The sequence below is a fragment of the Venturia canescens genome, chromosome 8, assembly GCF_019457755.1.
Source record: "Venturia canescens isolate UGA chromosome 8, ASM1945775v1, whole genome shotgun sequence".
NCBI classification, from domain to species: domain Eukaryota; kingdom Metazoa; phylum Arthropoda; class Insecta; order Hymenoptera; family Ichneumonidae; genus Venturia; species Venturia canescens.
In genome coordinates this window covers 18,735,893-18,760,429 of record NC_057428.1, presented here as the reverse complement: position 1 = coordinate 18,760,429, position 24,537 = coordinate 18,735,893, and the positions used below count along the sequence as shown (strand labels likewise).

Here is a 24,537-nt window from a genome sequence, read left to right as displayed (position 1 = left end):
AGTAAAAAATCGTTCATCCTTCCACATAACGAATGAAAACTTCTTACGAAGTATATGAAACGACGCTGAAGTTTGCAACGTTGGAGTTGAACGAAATGAACGAAAAAAATATTTATAATTCATTATTTTTTTATTTCACGAATTATTGATGTGGCTTGAAATATGACGAATTGGAAATTCGGCAGGGAACAAAATTGCAGATTTACTGGAATTATTTGAGAGTTTTTTTCGACCATTTCGTTGGACTCCAACGTTGGAAACTTCAGCGTCATGTATATGAAAAAGTACACAATAAGATAATGAAGTATGAACGAGAGTTTGGGAACAAATTCGAGACGATTGTCTTACTAGTAACAAAAATATATTGTCTTAAAGATTGAAGGAAATTGGTGACGAGCATTTTGTTTCTTCTTGACTTGGCCCCCTGTCTTTTTATTAAAACTTTTTTCTTGATCCGCTTCCCTTTGTGTTTACCCTTTGCGCCCTCTAATGCGATTTTTAACATAAAATCTGTAGTATTTTCGGTCAGTGTGATGGATCCCCGATTAATTAATGGCTTACAACTTCATTTGTTAAAAGATGAATTGAAAACATTTAATTACAATTTCGAATTGATAACTCTGGCATTAATTTAAAGTGATTATATCTTAAATTAGGAAGTAAAAATCGATCGAATTTAGACACCCATAAAATACGATCCTTCAAGTATGATCTACCGTAATTCGTAGCCTCAAATAATTACTCATTTTTGAAGCACTACCTAAAGCTTCGTTGACTCGAAAAACTTGAGTTAAATCATGAAAATTCCTGTCAAACATTCAATCGTTAAACTCGCATCGACAATAATTTTCCTCAAGCACCGTTTTTCCTGTCACGCACAGCTCGACGGTCCCCTCATTCGAAAGACCTGGTGATTAGAATCTAGATTAAGGCACTTTCCTCACCAGCGATTATCCGTCAATGAACAAGCGATGGAATTTCGACGCGATGAGATGTAAATGCGGTTGGCAATAGAAACCGCGAGAGGGAGAGAGTTTCATGTCCTTCGAAAGTACTCGGAGCATAGGATCGAGTGTATTTCAACAAGATGATCGCGTTAATTTCTCCTCGGCAACAAGATGCAATAATCGAGGTAGTTTAGCCACGGCGACGGAGTCGGGCTCGTTCACGCACGCGGTGAAGTTTATGCGCAGCGTGGTGCATGAGATGAGAGGAGGAACAAGCGCGAGCGAATACGAACGTACAGATTATGAGGGTAGACGCGACGGAGGGCCTCGTGCATGCTTCTCGCTTATCATCGGAGCCCCATAACTGTATATAAATATCCGTATTATATATGGAAAACCTCGACGCCTCTGATACTGAGTTGGCAGGATTTACCTAATTCACGATAATTATCAACGCCCCCTGCATCGCTAATGATCACTTGCGGAGCTCTCTCTCTGGTGAAACACTCCCACGAAATTGCCTAACCTCGCGAACCAACGATTTGCCTCGACAGTGTCGAGCACACGCTAATTTATCGCTCCCTCCAACGCCGCGTCATCGTGATCAAAATTATCAATATTACGCTTGATTAATTACAGGGATTACCTCAAAGCTTTTCCTCTAGTCTTGGGATCAAGCGTTTTTACTGAGTTTAATAATTGTTGGAGAAACTTTGAATTCCAATCGATAGCGCTCGTGGCTAAAATTATTTAAGTGGGAACAAGGTGAAGTTTGTTGACTCGAGGAAGTGGAAGTTGGTTTTTTTAACTCATTCATATTTTTTCGTACACTCGCTTCGTTGAGTTTGATTTTGGTTGCGATTCTTTTGCTTGATTTTTTTCTTTCAACCAACAAAAGTATTGCTGAATCAAGAAATTTCGTTTGCTTCTAACTTTTGGTTGATTTAAACATTAAATTTGGTCGAATCGCGTCAATCACCTCGTCTCGGTTTACAAAAAAAGCGTCGAGCGAGATTCCGAAGAGGAGTTTTTACCGTTGCTGAGCAACGGTAAAAACAGAACGCCCGAGCGGAATCAAAATGCGTTTGGCAACGAATCGAACAAACGTCGAGATGACTAAGGAATAAAATGTTTAACCGAGTTCGTTTATTAAATTGTAATTTAATAAAATTTCATTACAATGTTTTTTTGGAAGGGATTGATTTATAAAAGTGAAATAAAAATGTGAATAAATTCCGTGATTGTGATATTTCTTTGACATTCTCCAACGAACTTAACAAACGAATGATTTTTCATAGAGAAAATACATCGCGGAAGAAAAAATGTGAAAAATAACTTGTGGAATCTAGGCAATTTATCCAGTTATTCTACCTGGGGATAAGAACGTAAAATTTAGAAGCGATGGGAAAGAGACGGTGCGGTAGAGAAGTGGAAAAAGGTCGAAAGAGTTGATAGCCGGGAAGTGGAGTCAGAGAGATCGTTTGCTATAAAACGGGAATCGTTTCCGCAAATTGTCGTCTCTCTCTTTCCTTCATTCATCGTTTCCCGGCCGTTTTTTTCCACCGTTTTTCGTATCGTCGTGTTCCTTTTTTTTTCGTTCTTTTGCTCTCTCGCTCACTCGGGTTTGGTCCTTTATTCGCATACCTCTGTGACGGCTCTTATTCGCCCAGTTATTCCGTTTCATGAGGTAAAAAACGTGCGCGGGCGGGCGGGCCGCTCTGCCATACGACAATGCATTCAAAAATATTCGTGCTCGCGCGAGCGATGATATTCTTTGTGGTCGCGACAGTGCCACCAACCCACGCGACTTTTTCTCCCTTTCTCTCTCCTTTTTCCATCTCTCGCTGGGATATTCCGAGCGATTCTACGCGCTCCTGTTCCGTGTTCTATACGGCGAAAGCGTTGCTGCTTTTCAAAGAGGATTCAAAGCGCGAGTGTACGACGACTCCGCGACAAGCAGCAATGAACTGCGAGGGTCCTTGCGATCGCTATGTGCCTGCATTTGTCGTGGCTAAGGACCCGCCGCGGTTCACAGTCGGGCTCAAAATTTGCGAGGAAAATTGCAACGAAACACATCAACGAATCATGCACATCGTAAGAAACATTGAGGTAAATGCTCAAGGCAATTGGATACTTTTAATTAAAATCTGGATCTTTCAATCCCTCGAATTCGAGCTGTTTCGACTACATTTTTTCATGATTTTTTGTTTCTTCTCTAAAAATTTATTCACAAAGGAAAAAAGAAATTGGCAGAAAAATGATCGAAAGCTTTTTTGACATTGAAAAGCCATTTTTTTTTTGGGTCGGTACTCTTTGATGGGAGTGACTGTACGCTGAGTAAATCCTTAAAGGGATTCCGATACGAGACAATAAAATTAGGCCAGTGCTCGTGGAATTCACAAATGGCGGTGGATAAAAATCCAAAGGAAGAGCAGAACCGTATTTATTTCCTTTGCCGGTTTCAACCTTTCAGCCTCACTTTCCTCCCTCACTTTCTCGTTTTTTTTCGCATTCGTTTTTTCTCTTTATTTTTTATTTTTTTATTTTTTTTTTATCCATTTTCTGCTTCTTCTCCATTCTTGCCTCTTTGATCTTTCTCCGCGTACAGCTCCTCAACAAGATATGAATTTTGTTGAACGACTTTCGAGAGTTGACGAAGCTTTCGAGTTAACCAGGATAATACGAAATAAAATCCTTTTTCTATCTCCCTCGACACACCAGACGGAAGAAGCTTGACGTACAAAAGATGCACAGGAGTGACCCAGATATTAATTCATTTGAGGGATGAATTTTCCCTTCGTCGAGCAAATTGAAAGGGAAGAAGTAAGCTAACCGGATGTGGGAGGATTTTAAAGCTCGCGTCCCTCGGAACGCGGTGATTCCACCTTTGTAATATCGCCGCGAAAATATCCTCGTAAATTCAAAGAGCTCGGCTCGGGGATGCCTCAAATTTTTAACGGAACTGTCAAAACAACGAAATAAAGGATAGAGAATAAAATAAAATAAAAAACGAGGCATTCCATCGCTGAAAGCAGGATCGCCGACGATGGGGAAATTCCATAAAAGCAGACAAAGATTCTTGACATTAAAAAGCAGTGGGCTCGTTTACAAGATAAAAGCAGTTGAGCTTGCCAGCTCCTCGTAATCGAATCCTAAAATGATATTTCCCATTTCGAGGATGCCGCGCGGATGGCTCGTCGCGAGGGACTGTCACAGGAAAGTACGAGCTGCTTTTCATCCCCGCAAATAGCGCAACGCGCGTGCAGGGGCCGAAAGTCGTCGAGCTGACACATTAAAATGAGACGTTGAGCATCCTCGAGGAATTGATGCAGCGGAGGAAAAAGGGACGCGAGAGAGGTCCGAGAGGAAAAGCGAGCAGCGATGGGAGGGGTGCGAAGAAAGGAAGAAAAAAATATATAAAAGTAAGTGAATCGTCGGTTTTTCTAGGTGAAAAGGGCCCTCGTGCGCGGGGTGGAATGGAAGCGATATGGGAGCGGTCTCTCGTCGAGAGGCGCGACTCTTCTTTCATACCAAGTATTCACGTTCAACATAATAGGGTTGGATTTCACTGGGAGTGCCGCCGCCGAGGGGAAGAGAGGAGGAGAAAAAATGGCAAAGAATCATACATGCTTGAAGAGAAAGCGAGAGGACGAGGGGCGAGAGTGAAAGGCTCGCGAAATGGACACTGGAAATGGATATGGGCATTATATCCAGCCCTCCCCGTTCCCTCTTTGTCCCTCTTTTTTCCTCTTTTTTCCTCTTTATCTCTCTCGTCCGAGCTTTTCTCCAGGCTCCGAGCAATCTTTAACCTTTCCGTTCGCATCTCCGCGCCGTATTGTGCCGAAAATATGATTAGCTTCTGCTCGGAGGATTGGAAGAGGGGAGCCGAATGGTGCGCGCGAACACGAGTTTTTTGTCGGATCGACGATCCCCGAGATCCTTTTCATCGAAAAGCTCCGCAGCGACTTACCTTCCGCCTTAATTCAACGAATTTGCTCGGCGCGCTCTTTCAGGCTTTTCGCGAAGGAGTCGCTTCCAACGAACATCGATCGTTGTTGCCAATTTGCCGGACTCCTCGCTCCCGGAAAGCCTCTATGAATTCGCTCTCGCTCGATAACCGCCAAGTGTGGGCAAGAGGAAAATTACATGCCGGGCGAGCCGGCTAATCCGGGCGGACGCGTGTCAAAAAGTCCCACGGGACGCGCCGCACAACCCCGAGATAAAATCCCATCCGCGCGCGCAAATGTACGTGCAGCCGCTCGATCGACGAGCTCGAAATATCTCCGCCGCGGCATACGCGAATCGGTGATGTTTCTTTGAAAGCGTCGCGCCGTAAAAATCTGCTCGCACATGATCCGCTCGACGTATGGAAAATTTACTGTTCAGCGGAGCGTTAATATTAGTTATTGCTTGGTGTCATACACGGGGAGAAATGTTTCGGGATCGGAGCAGCCTGGAAAAATTCGTCGAACCGTTGAAGCGTGAGGAGCCCCGCTTCGAGACGGGAATGGATTTCGACGTAACACACGGAGATTGACAGAGGAATGTGCGAATGAAAAGTTCAATATTCGACGGTTTTTCAAAGAGCTCCGCGACAGCCGGTAATTAGGTTCGTTGCAGTGGGAATAAAATACTCTGGAACGACTCACAATTCGAAGAGCTCAAATCTCGAGTTTATAAGCCTACAGATTAATTCGACTAGAGCTTTAAACGTCGCGCAAATAAATAAAGTAGAAACATTAAAGTTCGTTTACATCGAAAATAGAATATGTAACAATCGCCCACAGAACGACGCGAAAATATTGATTTTCCGATAATCCGTAAACGCGTAATACGCTAAATAATCGATCGGAAATAAGAATTTCGAATATTGCTTATTTATCTCCAACCTCTCATACGACAGCTTTTCAAATTTCGAAATATCGACCATTCTACAATTCGCTTCTTCGTCATATCCCGCCCCAAGGTTTTATGTTTTTATCGAATCGGAAGAAAGACGAGCTCCTCTTACAAGGAACATCACTTTGGTGTCCCCCTCCGATTTTCTTGAAACTGCTGTATGTGAAAGAGCATTCGAAAGTAAGAGACACGTATTTTTTTTTATCGGCGGAAAAACGGTTTTAAGGGGTGAAACCACCCTTGAAAGTAAGGCATGTCAGGGGGTGATTTTGCAGTTTCACCAGCAAGCACTCAACAGATTTTGATAAAACCAAAACCAAAATGTTTCTTATCTGAAGTGATGAAAAGTTCACCCTGTGCACGAAAAAAAAAAAAAAAAACAGGGGGTTAACCACCCTTACATTCTTATATTTCTCACGCCACAATGAAAAGGAACGAATATGATGGAATGAAACGGGTTCTATTTCCATGAAAACATGAAAATAAAGTTCACATGTTTTTGCATTTTTGCAAAATAGCAGTCTTAAGGGGGTAAACTACCCCTTTTTTGAATTTTCGTACTGTATGTGGCTTATTTCTGTTTTACATGTTTTTGCTGATTCGAAATATTATAATAATTTCGAATCAAGATTTTCTGAGGTATCAAAGTCAATACAAGACTCTGAAAGTGTGAATCTCCCCCACTCGATTTTCCTCTTTATTCGCTATTTCAAAATTTCTCCCTGCATTTCGTTCAATTTGGTTGCTCTGCATCGAAATTACGAATTCAATAATTTTAGGAACGTATAATGATCGTATTGACCTCAATCTTGGCGGGCAAGGGAAGGAGGAGGGGAGCCATTTGATATTTACTACGATTCAACTTTGAAGTCTGAATAAGTCTATGCTGTTGATCTTGTTTACTAACGAACATTTTTTAAATGAAACTTCAATACACATTAACAATTCATTAACCGTCTCATAGTATAGAATCGGATTTTATTAGATAAGTACATATATCGAAATAAAATATAATAAAACCTATCATTTCCAGCAATTATGGCTCATACGTTGTACAATAATGATATTCATCAAAAAAATGTTTCAAACACAAAGATTTTTTGCACCATGCACATTTTATAATCGCTATATTATTGCAACCAGGTATTTCACAGTGTGTTTTTGATTGACCGAACCCAAAATCAACAGGATTTTCGAAATATTCCGGTTTTTCCGTAATATAATTACTTTTAAACCATGAATATTTGAAAAGATTGATATAGCGTGGAGATGACAATTGATTGTGGGCCAAAGATTGCAGTTTGATTATATTATTCCTCAAATGTAAATTTATATCAGCATCCACTAATAGAACACTATCTGAAAAATGTCGTACAAAATTTTTCCATATCCTGAATCCAAATACATCAAGCGGTTGAATTTTTCCAGTTGTACCTTTTGGGATAATCATTGTGATGATTTTTTTATCATGAGGGGTGGCTTCACGTACAACTTTGGGGCAGTGTCCACTCCAGGAATCAATCAGTAATACATTGTCACTTCCAACATTCGGAAAAAAAACTTTTTCCATCCAAATTTTAAAATGATCTGTAAACATATAACAAATTATATATTTATAACTATATTTTGGAAAAAGTTGATGCACCCTTAACGATAATACGCACCGGAAGTAAGTTTCCCAGATTTCGATGCTGTTACTATGACGTTATCTGGCTTAAACAATTCGTTCGTTACTCTCGGTCCAAATTCACCTTTTGCCTCCTTTAATACTATGAAAAGTGGAGAAAGTAGTTTCCCGTTGGCATTTATTGTTGGCTGAATCGTGTAGCTATGGGTCGTTGAAGACACTGATTGTACAACGCATTCAACTTTTTTCGATCCTTCCATCGCTAAAGTTCGTGCTGAATGGATTTCCAGTTGAAAACCGCTTTGGTCCGAATTATATACATTACTTGACCCATACTTTTCTATTAGTAATTTAACATCTTGAACAAATTTGTCCGCATTTGTTTGCAGAAGCGCTTCTTCCTCCACAGTTTTTCTCGTTATAAATTTATTAATTTTTCTGGAAACAATGCGATGCGATTTCTTAAATTTCCATAGCCAGTTATGAGAAGCTTTGAATCGTATATCTTCATGGCCTATTTCTTTCTGTGCCTGTAGAGCCCACTTTCGAAGGTCAATATCATGAACAATGACACCCGCGTCTACAGCAGTTTTCATATTCCGTAATGTGTATTCAGAAATTCGAGCAAGTTTTTCTTTATATGTACCACCCTTGTTCAGTTGTTGTGCCCAGCGTCGTAACTGCCGTATGGATTTTACAGATTTGTATTTTTGTTTGACGGTTTCAACACTGTAATTCTTTTTTTTACCAGATCTCCAATATTCAACAGCTTTTTTTTTATAATCATAGCTCAGCTCATCGTCACCAGAACAAGCGTCGGAATCGACATCATCATCCTTTTGCCATATCATATCTTCAACAGCAATTGCTTCGAACTCTTTAAATGGTTCTTGAAAATCAAGAGTTTCTTCCTGTATCATCTCAATCCCGTTGTAATCTTGCATAGAATCGATTAAAATTTTTTCGAAATTCTCCTTCATCTCTATTTCTGCATTATTAACAGGAGTTTGTGCAATGTTCATAGCTTCAAATGTAGCCAGTAACAATTTGATAACGTTGATTGGGTTGACTTTCATGCTGGTAAAAGTAGTAGGCACAATACACCAAAAGCACAGAAAAAGCACGCACGATTTGGAGCTCACTCAAAAATGCACTAGTACAATGCTAATGGTTACCGCCTTCGAAAATAAGTATCGAAAGAAAAAAATATTTATTAATCTCACGATGCCTGATAACGTTTTTATCTGATGCATGACTCAAGAATATTCGGAATGACTAATGTTATTCGGTGTGTGAGAATGCCAAAAATATCAGGTGATCATAACTACTTGATAACATTTTTATCTAGCACAAACACCGGGATCATATGTCTACGCCTCTATTTTTCCGCCAAAGTTATGAAAGTGTTTTATAGAGGCATTTTTATCTGTAGCATGGTACCTATTCATTTACGTGCAGTTTACAAGCTTTCTATGATCACCGAAAAAGTAGTTGTGAGAACTTCCCCCCCCCCCCCCCCCCCCCCCGCCAAACCGACACCATCCAGGTCAATACGAGTTTTATATGTTCCTAAAATTATTAAATTTGTAATTTCGATGCAGAGCAACCAAATTGAACGAAATGCAGGGAGAAATTTTGAAATAGCGAATAAAGAGGAAAATCGAGTGGGGGAGATTCACCCATTCAGAGTCTTGTATTGACTTCGATACGTCAGAAAATCTTGATTCGAAACTATTATAATATTTCGAATCAGCAAAAACATGTAAAACAGAAATAAACCACCTACGGTACGAAAATTCAAAAAAGGGGTAGTTCACCCCCTTAAGACTGCTATTTTGCAAAAATGCAAAAACACGTGAACTTTATTTTCATGTTTTCATGGAAATAGAACCCGTTTCATTCCTTCATATTCGTTCCTTTTTATTGTGGCGTGAGATATATAAGAATGTAAGGGTGGTTAACCCCCTGTTTTTTTTTTTTTTTTTCGTGCACAGGGTGAACTTTTCATCACTTCAGATAAGAAACATTTTGGTTTTGGTTTTATCAAAATCTGTTGAGTGCTTGCTGGTGAAACTGCAAAATCACCCCCTGACATGCCTTACTTTCAAGGGTGGTTTCACCCCTTAAAACCGTTTTTCCGCCGATAAAAAAAAATACGTGTCTCTTACTTTCGAATGCTCTTTCACATACAGCAGTTTCAAGAAAATCGGAGGGGGACACCAAAGTGATGTTCCTTGTTAGAGTTCTTATTTCCGGTTCGTTTGTGCTGCGCTGCCGAGACAGAGCGATATAGCACTTACAGAAAAACACTGATAAAGTACTTCATTCGAAGTTAATGCTCTCGCGGGGTGAGTACGAAAATAAACAAACGAGAGATAAGCGCGCTCGTTATCGGAGGCAACATAATTCGTATAATTGAAAGGATAAATGCACGCAGAGCGTACAATGAAACGGGTCCGAGAGTCTCAGCCGCGTCGGCCAATTAGCAGTTTCGACCGCGGAGATTTCCGCCCGCATTCATCTCATTCTTCTTCAAATTTCAATACTCTCTTTTTGTAATCGGAGATTTGTTTCTTTTCAATAGTTCGATCGACCGAGGCCGATCGTCTGTTCTCGTCCCTCATTTACTGACAAACACTCACTGCCAGGCGTGGGGAAAACGCGAGGGGTGCGAATAGCCGAAACGGTGTACGCAGATATAGCCCCGCAGGGGTGCTGAGCTAGCGATGAAGGAGACTCGGGAGCAAGAGTTCCACTCAAGAAGCAAATTCCACGGAAGCAATAAATCCACCATTTTTCGCCTTTTTCTCATCAGTTATAATCATCTCCCCGCAGCAGCCTCGTCGATATTTATCGTTTGACTCAAACAGCTTCAGCTCCAGCAATATGTTTTTTGTGCCTGCCCCTGCCCGCCGCTCCCAGCGTTCCCACTTCTCTTTTAATGCTCTTTACACAAAAGCACCAACTTCGATCCCATAAATCCAATTTATAGGCGGAATTTATGATCGAAATTTAGTCGCTAAGCGAGTACAGAATATGAAGAGGGGAGACTGTCTCTTCGTGCGCGCGTTATCGCAAATTAGTTCGAGCATCAGTTATCTCACGAGATTAATGGGTCGACCGATATTAAGCTTGTTGCTAAATCTTTTTCGAGGGTGGGGGTGAGAAGCTCCGATGCTGAAGCACGTTGAGTGACGTCAGCAATGCCACCTTACAGATACCGAATCATTACTATTCGTTCGGATGAAAAATGCGAAAATTTTCAAGTGACAATTATTATTCAGTAAATACGTTTATTTTAGTCACTCAAACTTGACGGAACATTTATTCTCGGTTATTTAAAATTTTTTTTAAATAAACTTATGTCAACGACTGCCTGTCAAGGAATCGCTCCCGTTGTCATGTTTTTAGCATCATTTTTTACGGAGATGTGACTGAATGTGTCTTGACTTCCATAAGGTTACGTGTTGTTTGGCCCAAATTGTTATTGATTTTTCTCAGCAACGACGACGCTCCTAACTGTCTGAAAATTGAACTGATTTTTTGTACACTTCACTTTGTAAGATGCAATCGGTTTAAAAGCGATGACGTCGTTTTCTTTCTAAAGCCTCAACTTCCTTAAGTCGGTAAACTATTTGTCCTTTTCAGCTGAATCATCGTGCTGATCCGAAGTGTCGTTTTCCCCCGATGAATTTCTTCATTAATGAGAGTGACGTAAGCAAAAAAGTGTGAAGATAACAACTCCGTGCCATTCGACCGATGCAGTCAAGTGACGTTTTTACTGAACTTTGACATTTAATTTCTGCAGGATGAGTTCGGTAAGCTCAGGAGTAATTCATCGACGAATAGAAACATTTTTATAGACATGAATTCACCTCAAAAATGTGAAGCAAGCAGAAAAAATCGGGGGCACACTTTGTTGACGGCGAGAGGGAGCTTCTGCGGAGGCGAGCGTGTCGCTGCGAGGCTCGAATTAGCGAAACTGCAGCCAAGTTTACGTTTTCGCCCAGTTTAGACGAATGTTGAAGTTTCCGGGGTCGGAAACGCGTGTTCGGAGCGTGGAGGAAGCGCGAGGGAGGGCGGGCGCGGAGTGGCGAAAATCGGGAAGAAAAAAGCGACGACGAGGCCGAAAGAGGACGAGAACTCGCGAGGAGCCGGGGGGTCGCCTTCGAAACTTTCGCCCCGAGAGTTTTGCAAAGCAATCGAAATTGCCGTCGCGTCTTGCCCGCAGCTTTGCCCTCCCCGGCCCTTTTCTCCCGGCTCACTTTTTACTCCGTATATATACACCGCGAACGCCGCACAATGGATTCGTAATGATTCCGCGAGGGAGAGCAATGGCGAGTAAAGTTTCGCCGAAGAAATGCCGAGCTCCTGGCGTTTCGTCCCCGCGCTACGACGGCGAACCAGAAAGCCCAATTTCTATACGTCCATGCGCCCGAGAGAGAGAGAGAGAAAGATTTGAGAGTGTAGATGGACCGAAGGAATGAAATTGGAGGAGAAGAAATGAAAAGAGAGAGAGACAGAGAAAAAGGGAAAGCCCGCAAAAACCCTGCGAATTAGCCCCAATGTTCGAGACCCCGGTGGCCCCGGGGCTTCCCAACCGTCGACTCGTACTACTGGCTACACACGCTCGAGCCCGGAGCTCGCTCCTTGTTCGTTTCTTTCTGACCTTTTTGCCTCGCCGCTCTCCGCGCTTGTACGAACAAGTGTACCGGGACTACTGCACGAGCTTTCTTCTTCCACTTCTTCCTTCATTTCCTACGCGATTCGTACACACGCGTTCAACAAGATCGTGCTTATACACGCAGGAGTGTGCAATAGTCGAGGGCTGAAGCAGTGTGTACTTTGATCATACTCAGGACGATTAAAACTCCAAAGTAAGTCGTTGCCGCAACTTCTAAATGGATCTTGACGCGATTCGCGTCGCGATCGCGCTCCTTTTTTCTCGCGAACTTTTCCACCTCGATATCTTTATCTGCGCGAGGAAAGTACAAAGTACGTTGGAGAGTTTGGGCCTGTAAATAGACGGGGGGATTGAAAATACTGTGGAAACTCTGTTTTCGCGACGGACGACGCGGAACTTGAGCGTTGGATTTTTCAATCGGGCGATACGGTTTGGCCAGGGCGCTGCGATTCATCCGCCCGGAAAGAGAAAACGGAGAGGGGAGGGCGAGATTTTTGTGCAGATGCAAAACGTGTTAATCGAATTAGCGATGATCGAATGAAATGCGGACACGCGAGGCCCGCGGAGGTTTCGCTTCTGGCTCGCGTGTGTGTCGCCCCGCAAAAACGGCCCGGAGCCGTTGTGCCGGTGGGTTCGCACTTACGCGGTGCCGCGGTGGGAAGAGCGAGAGAGCTCTCAACGATTCGCCGTTTTGATCGTTATTGGCGGCTTTTATGCGTCCGGTAGGGCGTCGCTCTTTTGTCTTTTGTGTGCATCCAACAACGCTCAGGGCTCGATAGCGCGGAAGGTTTTTGTCCCGAGGTTATATATGGCGCCCCGGGGGTGGAAAGATACGCCGGTGAAATCGGATAGCGCGATTCGCTCGTCGGTGCGTGTGAAAGCGAAGGCACTCGCGCGACGATGCTGCGACATAATTTAATTGATTGAAATTTGTTTGTACCGATTTTATTTCAACCGCGCAAATTCTCCTTTTTCAGAGCGCTCTTTCCCTCCAATAAACGAGAAACTCGCTTCCCATCAGCGATGAGAGATTCCCTCTCTCGAGATTAATTCATAGCCGCGTGTGCGCACATGCTCGTGGAAATTTGCTCGCGACGCAATGAAACTGCGGCGCGCGGCATCGAAATTTACGGCAATCAAGTAATCGACTTGTCTCGTTATGGAATGAAAAATTCAATCAATCGCATTACTTGTATCTGATCGCTCTGGACAACGCGGGAGATAAAACTCCGCGCGCCGCCCGTGCAAAATATCCCGAGAGCTCCCGCACCGAGTTTTTCCCTCGTTTCCGCACACTTTTCATCCCTTTCACACCAGGGACCTGCCTCCGAGTCGTCGAATAAATTTGAAAAATTTATCTCTCCCGTGCAGACACCACGCTAACGAGGAATTAATTAATTAACCTCACTGAGATACCCGATTTACGCACATCACGAGGCAATGTATGACGAGAGTTATGGGAAAAGAAACGCTGAAATTCGCTGGTCAAAGAACGAAGCGAGACGGAAATTACGCAGCCAAATTCCCTCATGGGAAATCGCCCCGGCGTGAACCCCCGACGATCTTACACAAAAACTATATTCACTCCGGTTTACGCAGACAAACCCGACGCGCGCGAGACGTTAAGACGGCGAATTTCTCACTCCTTCGGCGTCAGAATTAATGCTGAATTTCCGTAGACCGAATACGCTGCATGGGATTTTCCATCGCGAACCATTCTTATGAAACCGTAATTCAAAACTCCTGCCACCGAGAAAATTAACACTTTCTCTACAGCAAATAAAAAATCGAGCACAAGCTCCAATGTTTGGACATTTTTGGAGTGCAAAATCAAGATTTTGGTAAAATTTCATGAAAAATTGGACACTTTGCGCTCTTAGGACCTTCCGAAAATTCAAATTTTATTGAGCGAGAGAAGAAACGCTATAAAAATCGATCGAGAACAAAATCGATCGCTGGAAAATCGAAAAAAGCAGGAAATGGTGGAGGGAAGGCCCCATATGTAAAAAGCGAGAGCCGCAAGCGAGAGAGAGAGAGCGACGAATTCGTTTTCGCCCTCGTTGGAAAATTCCCTCGTGGCCAAATAAGCCACAACATCAGAAGAAGTTTCCTCTGAAGCTTGGGTTACGAAGCGCGAATTTTCTCTCTCTTTTTTTCTTCCTTCCTCGTTTTTTCCTCTATCCCCAGAAGGCGCGAGCTCACGTTTTTATAACGCGCCCTTCAATCACCGGAGAGGGATTTGACGTGCGTGGGCGCGTCAGAAAGCGAACGTGATGTTCGACAAGTGCCAAACGAGAGGCGTGCGTCGTGTGCGTGCGTGGGTGCCGGTGCAATCTAAGGCACGGGGCGGTGTATGGTTGAACGGAGGAATGAGCGGAGTAGCGATCGGCCACTCGTCATTCAATTGACTAATAAATGTCCGTTAGAGCGAGCTCCTCAAATTGGATATTCAAAACTGCCGATCAATCCGCGATTATGACCGCGTTTGATTGCAGAGTTTGAGCTCGTTTCTCGATTTCCCCTAATTGGGCTTCTACAATTGCACGAAAATATGGAAAAATGTGATGAGTGAAAAGCTGTAACTAGAATTGAATTTCTGCTCGAGAAGGAGGAAAAAAGGCGAACGAGCGCGAAGAGGTTTCTCCTCAACTATGTCCATTCGCGTCGAGCTGGCCTGATCGAGGGCAAAAGAAAAATTGGAGTTAAGGGCTATTTAGGAATTTAGGGGACGCGATGAAGAGCAAAAAAGTAAGTTAGACAAGGGCGAGGGGCGATGCGCGAGCGGGAGGAAAAGGGAGGGGGGTGAACACGGGAAGGATTGAGAGAGGGTGAGATGTCGTTGGCACACGACCGCTGCACCAGACTGGCGTGTCACGCCGCGTTAAGCTCAACGAGTTTCGATGAAGCGAAAACGTACGCGGGTGCGCGCCTATATATCGTCGTTCTATTCCCTCGTCTTTGCTCCGCATCCTCGTTTTTTTTCTTTCCACCTTCCACTCTCTCCTTTCCTCCATTTTTTCCTCATTTAGCTCTCTCTCTCTTCCGCTCGTTTTTTGCCTGGCTATAGGCAGCCGTTCATGCGCAATTAAAGTTTTCACGGCTGGTCGAGAATTCTCGAGCTTCCTTTTTTTCACTCTCTTCCTCCGCCGACGCCTTCTTTTCTCCCTTCGACTTGACTCGAGACACTCAACCGTGATCCCGTTCAACCCTCCGGATTTCAGTTGAAAAAAGAGAGAGAGAGAGAAAGCAACGAAAAGAAGAAAAAAATACGTAGCCGAAGTAAAACGTAAAAAGAATCGACTCCGATCGCAGCAAAAATTCCAATGCCCTCGGAATTTTAATCCAACGCCGCCGCGCGAGGAGAACGAACTTAAGACCGGGATCTCCTCGAGAATTAGATGCTTAATAAGTGTCTCGTCAAATCAGCTTATTTGCTTCCCATTCTCCAACTCTTCTCCCCCCCCCTCCCCCCTCCGTCATCCTTCTTTCCTCCTTCCGGATTACTCAAGATTTTCATCCGGCGTCCGTGAACGAAGAGCCCATTGATGAGCATTTTCATATTTTCTCATCGATTTCTTCATCTCTCCCGCCGCCCTTCCCCCCGTTGAAGGGAGCTCGAACAGTGGAAATGGAGAGAGTCGTAAAAGCTCGTTCCGCAGCAATAAACGAATGTACAGCTCCCTCCTCGTCCTCCTAATTCCATGAATCGAAGAGCCTCGAAGAAACGGTTTTCCCATCAGGAGGGAATTTAATAGAGGCGTATCAGGAGGAAGAAAACGACTGCGAGGAATGCGCTTCTCGGACAATCAGCTGGACAACAAAGCAACCGGAAATAAATGATTGACTGGAATCGTGACCCGGGCGTATTATCTTGGCACATAGAAACGCATGTAACTCGTCGTGTCACGTCACTCTTGCATGTGCTCTCGCTGCAAATGACGCGTCTGCGGCGCTCGCCCCGCGCTCACTTACGAGCCACACAAAGCGATCGTAATTCATTCAAAGCGGGTATAGTCGTGACTGGCGCGTGGTGCAACTTCAAATATGCCTCGCCCGTGAATGTGCGTATAAGAATTGATCGAGAGCCAGCAGGGCGAAGGGAAAGGCTCCTGAAAGCTTTTCAGACGCGTCCCAACACTTTTTCTCTTCATTTGCTTAATTTATGTGTCCGCGTTATCTCCGAGGGAAAAAACTCCTCGCGGCTGTCTCGAGGTGAGCTCGCTTCGACGATGCGGAAACTGACGAGCGGTCCTCGCGGCTGGTCTGCTCCGAATAAACGCAGCGAAAGGGACGCGTTTAGCAACATCCACGGAACTAAAAAAGCCATGCGGCAGGACCCAAATCCGGGACGTGTTGAAACAGTTTTCGCAATGTGGCGGTTTCGAGTTCGGAGGTTTCTGAAGGTTTTCTAGGAAAGGAGCTTGGAATTTGTTTAAAAATATCGGATTTTGCGACGCAACTCGCACTCGTGGAGCTCGGTGCAGGGGTGGCAAAGAAAGTGGTCGCGACGCTGAAAAAATATGATGAAAGCCAAGGCCCAACTGCACGATGGCAGCAGACTCGTGTACAATTGCGTGTGTCAATTACTCGCAGGATGACAAACAGAATTACGAGAAAGAACGAGAAGTTTTAATGATTAGATTGAAAGAGAGTTTCTGGCGGATCTTTACCGTTGGCGGGCAAAAACGGGGGAACAAATAAAAAGAGCGAGAGAGAGAGAGAGACAGAGTGACGGATCTTTAGAAAAAAGTTGTTGAAACAAAATGGGGAAAGGATGAAGAGCATTTTGGCGTGTGTTCGAGTCCTCCGAAGTGGAGAAATCGGAGGTGAGGCGCGGCGTTTTTATTCTTTCTCTCTTTGCTGTCCTGAAACGGGCGATGCTTTGTCGAGGCTGTGCTCAGCAGCACGCGAACGAGGTAGCGTGCTCCGAGGAGGGATGGAAAAAAGGAAAAGCGAGAGAAAAAACGAGGGAGCGGAGGGGCTCTGTGGGAAGAAGAAAAAAGAAAAGCATGATATTTCCATCGCGTGCGCGTTACAAGCGCATAAATGTATCTACACGAAAGATATATTCGGAGGCAACAAATATACACGAGCATAGGGAACGAGGGAAAAAGGAACGAGAAGACAAAAAAATACGGAGCTTTCCGTGATAAGGCTTGGAAAAGGGGAAAAAAATCAGTGCACCGACGAGAGATCGAGGGAGAATGAGACGCGGGAGATTCCGAACGAGAATATCTCCGAACGAAAATGAATAACGCGCGTTATAGACCGACGCCTGTGAATGTACGGGCACGCGTATTGTCCAAATGTTCATGCATTACTGCCCGTATACATTAGCGTTCAAAAGTTTCGAGCTCGTTCTATTTCTTGTATCTCGTAGTTAAACTCGTTTGGATACTGTTTTGTGAGCGGAGTTGAAAACACTGAATAAATTAGCGATCGAAATGCTCGACTATTATTTTTCAAGCACGAAAAATTTTTGCTCAACTTCGGTTTTTCGAATCGACGCAATTTCCATTCTCAATCCGTTGGGCCGTCGAGAATCCAAATTGGGACTTGATTCGAGTCGAAACTCCCCGACGCGAGTCTCCAGTCGAAACTTCGAGGTTTTTCCTCCCTTCTAGGACTCGCCGGGATCCGTAAGGGCATCGAATCAACGAGCTTTCCAGCTCGGTGTACTTTCCTCGGATTTGATGCTCTTCCTACGGAAAAGTTTGGTGCAGCGAGTCCTTGGCAGCTTGAAACATGGGAACGGGCACAAGGATTTCCGGTGCGAGGGCGCGAAAACGATAAACAAAAATGATTAATGGAATAACTTGAGGGAATAAAGTTTTGTATGGAAGTGTAATGTGTTATGGATATTGGAACGGTACGCCAAAGGAATGAAGGAAAGAGGCAGGAAAAGGGAGGATGAAATGCGAAGGGTATGAATGCTAAAACAAATAGCGTATGACATGAGGGAATAAAGCGCGTGAAGCCAGAGGCGAGGCGTGAAACATTTCAATGCGAAAATTTACGTGCGGTTTACCACGGAGAGAGTGATTTAATTAAAATGTCGAGCGTTTCTGGACCGATGACGCGATTGGTGGCGTCGGTGGTGCGCTCCTACGGCACGAGGATTAAAGCGGAAACGAATTTCGGGCTGCTCGAAATCTGAAGCTCATCCTGCGCGATGGACATTCATTCGGTCGCGGAATAATTGTGGAAACGGGTCACAACGGAGATTTTCATATTGAGAGAATTTAATCAAAGTCAGAGTTTCGAATGGTTTGAAAAGTCATTGTGGACGAAAATAAAAATGCTTTGGCTAAACGAATGAGCTCGGTCGGGATAATTGTTTTGACCCGCGGAACATCGGGGCTGGAAACGGGACGAGGAAATTTCGTGTAACGGGAAAAAAAGCTTTTGAACGAGCCGGAATTATGAAATATTTGACATTTTTTGCGACAGCGGGTATTTCGAGTGGCGAATTCGCCCGGTGTTCGTACGCGTATTTGTGCATACCTTCTTCTTATGTATTTATATTATATTAGTGGAGAGAGAAGTTTATTGGAAGGTGAAGTGGACTGGATGAGATTGCATAAAGGGTTCTCAGAAAAAGGTCGCAAACCGCACTCTTGAGATGGGTATCTCGACCTCTTCTTTACGAACGATTAATTACGGCGAGTCAAAGGAAGCCGAGGGTGGCTAATTAATTACGCTGATTTCGTTCTCAATGGCAAACGAGAATGAACGTTTCCTCGCGCGCTCCGATACAGTTATAGGCCGCAACTACGAGAGAGACTCGGGGTGTGTCACTTGCGAAGATAAATACAGCCAAGTCGTTTGCAAATTCGGAACATTATTCAAGTGACTCGTTCAATGTTTTCGTTCAAAGATATTCGACCACGAGTACATAAATTATGGGCCGATTCGTTCAAACTTACTTCAATTTAAAGAATCTACAGAAACAATCTACTTTCGTCTCGAAAACGACCCAAAACTTTAAACGTCATTAAAAAAAGGATTTTTTTACTCAATCATTCTTCCGAGTTTCCCCCTTCGAAGTTCTCGCACTCTTCGGAAATCACTTGTCGATCGAAGATTCCCCACATTTGGTCCCAACCTCAAATAATGGACTCGGAAAACTCTTTTCCGTCAAGCACAATCCATTAATTTGTAGGTGAAGTTTTGTTTTGAGGCGGATCATGCCTGAAGGATTGTATTTTATGGGTGTCTAAATCGGATCGATTTTTACTTCTTAATTAAAGATATAATCACTTTAAATTAATGTCAGAGTTATCAACTCGGAATTGTAATTAAATTTTGTCAACTTATCTTTTGGCGAATGAAATTACTAGCCATTAATTAATCGGGGAGATCCATCACTGCGACTGAACTCGAAATTTCATTCGCTCCTGGCGAAAATACGATAGTTTTTATGTGAAAATCAATCAAGAAAAAAGTATTTATAAAAAGACAAAAGGCAAAGAAGAAACAAAATGCCGAAATAAGCGACAATAAATGTGAGGTTATACGAGTTACCAATTTCCTTCAATCTTTAAGGTCTTCATGCATTACTAGTAAGACAATCGTCTCGAATTTTTTCCCAAACCCTCGTTACACACTTCATCGTTATTACGTACGTTGTTCATAATCTTCGTAAGCTCTGTGTGAATTTCACGACTTTCTTAAGCAAATGGTTTCGTGCATGAACTACCTTAAAATACAAGAGAATTAATCGATACTTTGCATGTATGGTCAGCGAGGCATGGCTTCGCTCTTCCTCTCTGTTGACTGAGACCAAACACAAGCAAAAATGATTAGTTCCAATATAATAAAAGTTTTAACCCAAATAAAGTGCTCTCTGATGCGATTTAAAACAATAAAATTGTACCAGGACACGTATAAATTACACAAAAATTGACTAAACCCAACTCTTATTTGCAAACTAAATCATTTGCCAAACCACGAAAATTTCTTCTAACCCCCCATATTTTGTTCCACCTAAACGAATTTATATCACCATTTTTTTTCAACTTCACTCAATCTTGATGAAACAATAAAAAATAAAAGTGACATTATGACAGGAAAACGGATAGTTAACAGCTGATAACGAGTTGCGAACAAGTAGTTGGTCCATATTTAGAGACTCAGTTGAGTACACAAGCGATCGTTACGCATTCACGATGACTAATGCCTGTTGTATTTGCGTCCGCAAACAGGGGGAGCAGCTCGGCTCGTACGCGGGAGTGTAGCAAGTTTGTGGATGGCGAGAGAGGAGGCTCGCGAGGGAGTGCGAGATAAAGAGGGAGAGGGAATGTTAATCCTGCATACCTACGAAACGTACGTTCGGTAATTATATCTATAGGAGAGTGAGAGAGAAAGAGGGATGGAAGCCCGTGGAAAGGGAGGCTCGGAGTCGGAGTTGAATCGTTAGTTACTCCCATCGGTAGTTGCGGAGTCGCACGAGGGTCGACAGACACGCCGTACCCAAGCCGGACGTAAGAGCCCTCTTGAGGAATTAACGAGAGAGCTCGCAGGGTGGAGTTCGTATCGCGTACTGCGAGCAGAGAAGGATACAAAACGGTGGAACGAAGACCGACGAGGACGAGGGATCGAAACGTGATTACCATTCAAGATGCTTGTTTACCCTTCAAAGCCGCAAGGTATTCGTCGACAAGCACAGCTAATTGTAAGATGAGTACGTGGCTCACATTTTCTAGGTCAAAATCATCGAGGAATTGCCGCTGAGCAGTTTCAGCGGTCGCGGGGACGAGGAAAAAGTTCGGCGGAGAGGGCAACCAAACTGGGCCTAGTTTCCAACTTGTTTCATCAAATTTGGAGATCGAATTGATTTTTTTTCGAGGTTCTTGAGCTGCGGCGATGAATCGGGCTTCGGTTTATGATTCGTCGATCAATCCGAGTCGTTGGGACTCTGTTCTTTTTTCGTCTCGAAGGAACCGAGTGATAAGCAACAATGGGGATATGAGCAGCGGGAGAAAAATGAGGCGGGAGCGACAGCACAAAAGTTCGGCAACGTCGTAACAGTGGAATATATCCAAGGAGGCTATCTCTTGATGCACAACCGAAAAAAGCTTTGTGGAGGCTCTAAAAAAGGTTTGTGCAAGCTCGTACAATTACTCTGTGCCGAGAATGCACTGGAAGAAAGTATGCAGACTGATTTGGGACAGCAAAGATTCCAGGCTTTTGTCAACTTTCGATACTCGCTCCCCTGTCCTCGTTCCAAGTCTTTCTACTCTCGTTTGTACATCGAGAGTCCTCTGCAGCCGAGACTATTGGGAAAACGAGAGAGAACACGAGACCCGAGGGAGAGTGTCAACCGCGAAACGGCGGAGCATTTCGTTAACGAATCGGACTCTGAAGAAGAAAACAATCGCGAGGCAAATTTCCCGTCAAAATTCGTAGGACCAACGAGCAGGAAAAGTTTCCTGAGAATCTTTCGCATCCAATGATTCGACGGACGGAAAACGATTGTCGTACAAAAACAGCGAAAACTCAATCCCTCGAGCCGAAGGTTACGAAGCCCGCAATCCATCAAGATAAAAAGTGGCTACGTTTTAGAACGACACTGCGATTAAAAAATGAGGAAAGGAACCGCCTCGTTTATTTTTCATTCCTCTTAATAATGGTCGCGCGGAGCGAATGCGAGACTCGCTCTTGGCGCGTCGAGAAAGTGAATGTTTATATACCCAAGAGAATTCGAGGAGAAATTCGTGATTCGTAATGCTGGAATGAGATTGCCGCGGAAGACGCGGAAATGAAAAGGAGATATATAGGAAGGAAGAAGCGCTGTCGGAAGTATACCGAATGAGGGAAAGGATGAAGAGAATTGGGAGATCGCTCGGAGGAGAGAAGCCGGGGGGGATCCCGCGGAGTTCAGACAAAGCGTCGAAGGAGAAGAGGTGCAAAGGGGCCACGAAATGAAATTTCTTCCTTCGCTAATCTACCTTTATTCGATAACGTCTGAACCGAGACGACTCGGCGATATCTTTTTCATATATAACTAATACCGTTGGCTAAAAAAGAACGAAACGTCGAACATCGTGTGGGGTTGCCTCGGGCTTATGCTGGGAGCTCGCGACATCAGAATTCAGGTACGAGTTTGAGGCCGAATGACACGAAAGGGTCCTGCAAAAATAGAAATCTGGAACTGAGAAAAAAATGGTTTCCCAGATTCTGTTCTCCCAAACGCGTCCCAACGTTGCGAGATTGCGCAACGAGCTTGTGAATTTTCGACTAACCGAAATATTCGAAATTATCAATTGCCATGTTCAACCCAAAAGTTCCCATAAAAAGTTCCTTTTCAGAGGTTCGTCGAGCCCTTGAAATTCCGGATGGCAGCCCAAAAACGGGATTTCCCCAAAAAGTGTTTCCGGAGGTTCATCGGGCCCAGCTGGGTCCGTTTTGCCCCCTTCCTGATAAAGTATCTACAGCAGAATCTCGTCTACCAGTGAACCACGTTTTCCCTTCGAGTCTGGATGCAAGGAGCAGGGAGTAGAGAAGCTCAACGTGAAAACACGTTCCCTGGAGGGAGCTGCCAAAGATCAGCCCTTGCATCTCCGAGCTCAGCCAATCAGGTGCACACCACCGCGACGAGGCTGCTTTAGCACACGTGTGTGTGTGTGCGAGTGTGGAGGCGAAGGGTACGAGGAAGTACGAAGGTGAAATTACTGTGTTACGAGTTTGTTCGTGCGATGGTTATCTAAAGTTCGATCGGGTTGGCTAGTTTTCGTGTTCGTCCTCGAATCTGATGACGTTCGAGCTCCCTCACGGGGGACACAGACACGTATTGGCTTTGCGAGGGCCTTCCGCGGATAGCGGAAGGCCGAGCTGTCAGTTCCGCTACCAAAAAGCGAGTTAGAAAACTTCTTTTTTCCCCCTCCCTCGGGCGGCTCTGTCTCGTTATTCAAAATAGTAGTATTGCTTCGAGGATGAAAAACTTTGAGTAACGTCGCGCTGAATCCTCTTCCGGGAGCTCTTATTTTCTCTGGGAGCTCGAACTTTTCTTCGCCGAGTTTGAGAGAGTTTGCAAGACTCGAAGCAATTACATGTTTGCTCTGCAATCGGCGGAGCTCCGGGGAGCGTTTTCCCCAACTACTTTGGCTCCTCCCGCCCAAGAGGGAACGGCGATTGTACAGAGAATTTTTGGTCTTCGTTAACCAAAACATGGAAGTTAATGTCGTCAAGATAAAATGGCGAACAAAGCTCTCGCGCGCGCTTCCCCGTACCGGCTTCTATTCTCCCTTGACTTTTTAAATCCCTGTACGAACGTGCACCGAAAAAGAGGAAAGAGAAAACTCAGCTCGTGTAATGTGCTTGAAGCTCCGTACAAAGGGCACAAAGGAAACGAGCCGGGAAACACGCTCTTCGTCTCTACAGGTAGCCGGAAAAAAATGAGAATGGAAAGAGCGAACGCCCGGAGGTGGGGACGTAAGACTGAGAAGATGTACGCGCGGATAAAGATGGAGAAGGCGAGAGAGCAGGAACGAGATCTTCGTGACCGTAACCACTCTATTTTCTAGTACGAATACTCGGGCAGGGGTTGAACGACCCTCTCGTAAAGTGAAAGAATCCGTGCGGCTTGTCCGCATGTACTCTGGCGTTGAACGAAAAAGAAAGCTAACAAGACAAAGATGTGTTGAATGAATTTCGCGTACAAGGCTATAAGAAGAAAAGAACGAGATAAAATGGCGAGTTCTCTTTGTGTGCACGATTCCTCTTGACTTTACGAGAGCTTTTTGAACCGTCTGGCATTGAAATTGGGAAAAAGTCTTCCGAAAGTTGTTGCTCCACTTTTAATCTCGTAAATATGGACGCGGCATATCCGTCCCCGCGCGAATGGATGGAGCACCGGGGGGAATTCCGTTTCGTTCGTTCTCCGAGAACGTGGAAATTCGTCGTTGCTTCGCCGATCGAAAGAGCCAAAAAACGTGACACGTCGAAAATGGAGGAAAATGGAGCGAAAATGTGCGAGGGCCCGCAAAAAGGTGCAAACCGTCGCAAAGTTTGCCAGGCCTGAAAGGAAAAATAGTTCAAGTGGCGAATAATGCGGGATGGTATGCCAGGTGAAAAAGGCTCGGTGAGAAAAGCTCGCGCGACGTCCTCGGGGCGACACGTTGCGGAAATGGAACCACCTTAACATTGCAGGAGAGAGTGAGAGCTTGAAATAAGTTTCGTGCGCGAGAGCTTTACACGTTTCTAAAGGGTATCGCGAGGCGAGTAGGAAAAGTTGACGAGAAGTACGACCGCGTGTGTAAAGGCAGGAGTGTGAGAGAAAATGTGGTCTCCGAGGAGGGCCGGGGGGGGCGGGCGAGTGTCGAGTAGATGACATTCGGGCGCGAAGCGAGAGCAAATACTGTCATCTTGAGAGCGGGCAG

General features: G+C 44.3%; 1 protein-coding gene across 1 annotated transcript in view; it reads right to left on the bottom strand.

Moving 5' to 3' along the window:
- Positions 1-24,537, bottom strand: part of Slip1 (SLo interacting protein 1) — a 129,401-nt gene that overhangs the window by 33,542 nt on the left and 71,322 nt on the right. The window lies entirely within an intron of this gene.